The following is a 5,697-nucleotide window of genomic DNA, read 5'->3' as shown; positions in this document are numbered from 1 at the left end:
AAGTAGGATCAATAGAAATTGGGAAGCTATGAAGTGGAATAAAAATGGGTTTTATATGTGAGTTATGTGTTAAGTTCAAAGAGAAAATGTGTCTACATCATAATTGTTGAGAACGTTTTTGGCCACACATGAGGGTGGGGAATACAAGGAGGACCTAAAACATTTTCCAACTTTAACTAACTTTTTAACTCAGAAGTTAACTGAAGGGATGACTTAAAGATTTTGGTATCTTTTATATAAAATGCTCAACATATAATATCATCCATAATTTGCTATTTTTGATCAATAACTTGGACATTTGTTTTGCAACATGGTGTAATGGAAAGAGAAATGAATATTAACTTAAAGGAACTGGACTCAAATCCTGACTTACTATCTATGTGACCTTGGACAAGTTATTGGCCTATTTGAAAGTCAATTCCCTTTCCTATAAATTGAAATATATATATATATATATATTCCTATAAATTACTATAAATCTCTAAATTTACAATTGTGGACTTTCAAAAGAAAATCCAAAGTTCTTACTTTTCATTCACAGCCCTTCACAACCTGCCCTCACAGTTTCATATCAAAATACTTCAACTAACCACTCTATAGTCCTGGCAAACTAATTTTTTGTATTTATAGTCCCCATATTCTCAAAGTTCTGTGTCTATTTGCAAAACATTCAATATTCTGTGAATTTTCCAGGTACAATGCCTCCATCTCTACCTGTTGACATTCTATTAATCTTTCAAAACCAAGCTCAGAATCTCCAAGTATATTCATGTGCAGAATGAGGAGGTTTGACTACCTGATCTCTACAAAATATGACTCTAAAGCTAGTCTTCTGTGGTTCCATGAATTCTTCCCTAGTGTCCCATCTAGAAGTCCCATTCCTGTGAACTCTCAAAACAGCTTCTTGGATCTTTCTTACACATTTATTTCATTCTTATGTATAAGTTACTTCGGGAGTATCCGACCACATCTACTAAATTATAAACTTTTTATGTCAAGGAATGGTGATATTTATCTCTGGATTTCTTTCATAGCCTAACTTAGTACCTTTCCTATAAATAAAGGGGTTTTTATTTAATAGAATTGAAATAATAAGGTTAGGATAATAGTCCAGGATCATGTAGTAGAGGATATTAAATGGTGGCTAAAGCCATGGGGAGTAAGAAACAACCAAAAGTTTTGTTCTGTTTTGTTTTAACAGGAAATTAACAGGTAATCAGGGAAATGACAGGTACTACAAGAAAATTAATCTCATAGAGAGGTAGAAGTTGAATGGCATATAATAAGGTCTTAAGACAGAGAGAGCATCAAAAAGGGAAATGTAATGACTTAAGAAGGAGAAAATAAGGGACAAAAGCAGGGTAATGGCAATGAGAAGGAAGTCACGAGACCTGAATTTAAATCCTAACTCTACTGGTCACTACCAACGTGACCTTGGGCAAATTATTTAAAATTTGTTGACCTCAGTTTCTTCATCTATAAAATTTGGAGACTGAAGTAGTAGTACCTTTCAGCACTAAATTTAAAAATCTTATAATTGGACATAAGGAACCATTTTTTAAGCCCAACTTCCTACATGAAGTACTCATTGACTTACCTAATGGATAATAACCTTCGCCTTTGGACTTCACTTAGCACTTTGTTTTGCCCCTTTCTAATGTATTAGAGACAGCATGGAACAGTATATAAAGACCTGTCCTCAGAGTGAGAAAGATCTACTTTCAAGTCTTGTCTCTGACATACAGTGGCTATGTGACTCTAAGCAAGTTACTTAAGCTCCCAGTTCCCTAGAGCCTTCTAAAGCTAAAGGTTTCAGAGGAGCCAGTCTAGTTGGATGTTACTCCCTCTTCTAACTCTATAATACAGCCAAGCCAGCTTTCTCTGCATTCTTTAATCACAATATTCCATCTTCCTTTTCCATACCTTCTCACTATCCATCCCCCATGCCCAAAGCACACTCCTTTCTTACCTTCACCTGACACCATCTTCTTCATGGAGCCTTTTCTGATTCCTCCAGATTTTAGTGTTCTCCCTAATAAACTATCATGTAAATATATTTGTGTGCACGTGTCTACAAGATATGTGTTTAAGTAGTATGTTTTTTCACGAGGACTTTTTGTCCCTTACATTAGAATGTAAGTAACTGGTGATTGTTTCATTCTTTGTGCTTTTATCCCAAGGGCCTGGCATATTGTGAACACTTAAAAAATACCTGTGAATTGATGGATTAATCATCTGCAGTGGAGAAAGAATTTCCTCATCATAAATTCCCCACACCACTGAAATCATTGATCTAAACTAAATAAAAGTACTTGCCTTTAAGTAATTATCTATTAGACATATCTATGTTTGTATCCTTTCTCCCTGTTCAAAGTAGTAAATTCTGCAACTGCAGAGAACTGATACTATCTCATCAAAAAATTATCTCATCTAGTATCTGGTCATAGTGCTATAAATGCAATAGAAATTTAATATGTATTTTATATGTTATATATTTATATATTATATATATATACATATATATATCCAATATCAGATATTGGATAACAGAAATATTCAAAAAGCAGTCTTTTCTGTATTTTTTCCAGAAAACTATCAATTCTTTTTTATTTAATAAAAAAAGAGAACCAAAAATATGAGAGGACAGTTATGGCACTAGCAGGACTAGATATAGTCTGAAACAATTATTGGCACTACTTCCTACCATCTGCACATCTGTCTTGTCCCTTTATTCTTAGCCTCACTTGTTTCTAGTTCCTTTATTCCTCAGTCACTATATCTTTAGACCTGCCAGGGAAAACTATCAACCTATTCAGTCTTTCTTCTTCCTACTCAGGGACTAAGAGGTTTCTGATGACCCCGAGAGAGATCCAAAAGCAATACAAGCAATGTCAGATTCAAGGAGCTTTCCTAATTCCAGAGATATTTGTTTGTAAAAATGTTCACTATTTTGGACTGTCTGTTATAAATATGGTTACATATATATAAATGTGTATGTAATTGCTGTCTTGTCATGTCCAGGTGCTGCCAATGAGCATGAAATTCACTCTTCTTCATATTAATATCTCTTATTCCATTCATGAGAAAAAAAGAGATAAAATCAGCTTTGGTCATGATCAGTCTCAAATAAAACTAAGAAAAAGAGGTTTCATGAATATAATTAGCGAGAAAACCTATAAATTCTCCCATTTTACTCTATTATGAATGGACATCAGCTATACACACAAATAAATAAAAATAAAATAGTAAGTAGTCACTTAGCATCAATAATCAGCTGGCCTTGAGTCCTAGACTTGAAAGGTAGAAGGATTACACTTTTATGCTATTTTTGAAGAGATGTCCCAAAAATATTTTGGTGACAGAAGAATAAATTTCCTTTTGTTGCTTTCTCCACTTCAGTATACCTTCTATCAGTTCTGCTGTCTTTCCCTCCAAGACACTAATTTTTGTCAAAGCCCTATCCATATTTCTCACACTACAGTCTAAACAAAGAATTTTTCTTATGTCTTCAATATGCTTCTAGTTTCTCAAAGAGAGTCAGTGACAGCTCTAGCAATTGTACCACATACCTGTGGCAAATGGCTTCTATAGGCAAGTTCTCCTGGTATAAGGACTTCATCAATCAATGTCAGAGGAGCCCTCTTCTCTTTCAGTAGTCTCCAAGTGCTGATTCATGCTTTGCAGAGTCTCACACTTTTGAGCTAGGAAGAAAGGATGAATGATATCTAATATATTCTTTTCCAGTGTTAAAAAGTTAATTTCCAATGTCTTCTCTGATTGCAGTTTGAATATCTTTAATCTGCTTGATTCTGTAGAAGTTTACCCAAAATGGAGCAGAATTCTTACATTAATCTAGTATCTCCTGAGTGATGAGGCTCATTTGCCAACAGCAGCCCCTGGATGGTTGCGAAAGTCTCCAGGATACCAAGGGTTGGAAGCTACTATGTCTCCCTTAGCCATCTTTAGCAATCTCAAGTTTCAACCCAGAATGTTAGGAAAAATAGATGCACAATTAAAAGAAATTCAGAATTGGAAAAGTACATGAAGGAAAGTAATGAGTTCTGTTTTAGGTACACTAATTTTGAGGGTGTAAAAAGATATGTAGATTAATATGTCTAGTAATCAATTAGAAATATAGGACTGGAACTTAGAAAAATATAGGGAGAGTAGAGAAGAGGACCAAGATAGGACCTTTAGAGGAGCTTTTGTCTCTGGGCCAAATTTATTTGCATCAACTTTGCCTAGAACAGTGAGTGACTTACAAATAGAAGATGGTTAATTAATTTTGAATTGAAAGGAAAAAACGATTCTTTTTAGAAGTTTAGCAAAGGAAGGAAGGAAAAGTAATAATAACTGGATGCATGGAGGGTTGAGGATAATTGTTATACTATGGGAGGGACTTTGTAGACAGAGGGGGAAAAAATGAGTAAAAAAAAAAGGAAAAACTGAAGATACAAGAGATGGGCTCATTGATAGGTCACTCACACAGATTAACTACTGTAAAAGGCAAAAGAGCATGGTATCTAAGGCAAAGTGGGAACCTTGAGGGTAGAAAATGTTATTCCAATAGGTCTTCCTCTGAAACAAAAAAATAAGGAGAAGAAAATGGGGATAAGATATGCAGAATTTTTACAGAAGAAGGCCAGAAAGATTAGGGAAATTTTAGAAGATGGTCACAATCTTTTCAGTAAAGCAAAAGAAGTTCAAACATAAGAGAAAGAAGTTGAGTAACATTTGGTGGCTTTCAAGAAAAGATGTAACACAAGTTTTATAGGCAAAGAGAATTAACAAGAGATGAAGAATAACTTAGCAAAGCAGCAATAAGGAACTGATTGAATTTTATTAGTACTAATCTTGTAGTGAACCAGGTAAGTAGGGTTTTGTATCTAGCAACATTAGACAGTCAAGGCTCAGGGTGATGGCCACCAAAGAAAGCATATCATAGAAGACACCCAGGATTGGGGGTTTTCACGATACAAAAGGTGAAATATACAAATAGCAAAAAATTCTAATGTAGAGCTTGCTACAAAGTCTGGGCAAGTAGAACAATGGAAATCAAAAGGGTTAAGAGGGACTGAGAGGATAAGGAAGGACAGAGATTTCCTTCCAGAAAAAGAGGGGGTTCTGTAAGTGTTGATGAGGGAGATAAACTAAATTTATCTTTGTCTTTGGATTTTGATCCTCATACTTAGATCCCTATTACAACTCCCAAAAGGAAATGAGATCAAGTCCACTTTCCATGGGTCTACACCCACAATCATAATCTGAAATCCTTGCATCCCACCATCAGAGAAGCCAGCCTCCCATTGATCCCATTACCAGTGGATAATCCCATCCCTGTCGTTTATTCAACACTAGATCATAGAGTTCTGTAAAGTTAGTTCTTCCTAACCATTAATTTATTCTCATCTCTCCCACCTACCCGTTCTGTCATAGGACCTGAGATGGCAACATCTTCAGGAAAATCAAAGAGTTCCAAAAGCTCAGCTTTCTGCAATATGTAATTACTAGCAAACTTAAGACCTATATAAAATGCTGGCAGACAAGGAAAGGGAGCTAATGAATATATTGAAGAACAGTGACCAAAGGATGCTACAGAGACTAGGATTTCCAGTCACATGTCATTTGGCCAAAATAAATGTCTCCTAGGATTCTTATGGTTTTCCCAGGGTAACCAAGAGAAGATAATGTTAATAA

At 35.1% G+C, this 5,697-nt stretch overlaps 1 pseudogene; it reads right to left on the bottom strand.

Annotated features, from left to right (window-relative positions):
* Positions 1–3,309: 3,309 nt before the first annotated feature.
* On the bottom strand, positions 3,310–3,960 carry LOC138168732 (HAUS augmin-like complex subunit 2 pseudogene; annotated as a pseudogene).
* Between the last annotated feature and the right edge of the window lie 1,737 nt (positions 3,961–5,697).

This window comes from Petaurus breviceps, unplaced genomic scaffold (assembly GCF_028583685.1).
Source record: "Petaurus breviceps papuanus isolate PSGF00001 unplaced genomic scaffold, PetGlider_PUasm1.0 37, whole genome shotgun sequence".
Lineage (NCBI taxonomy): Eukaryota > Metazoa > Chordata > Mammalia > Diprotodontia > Petauridae > Petaurus > Petaurus breviceps.
Note: the sequence above shows the minus strand (reverse complement) of the source record. Positions and strands in the feature narration are given on the sequence as shown.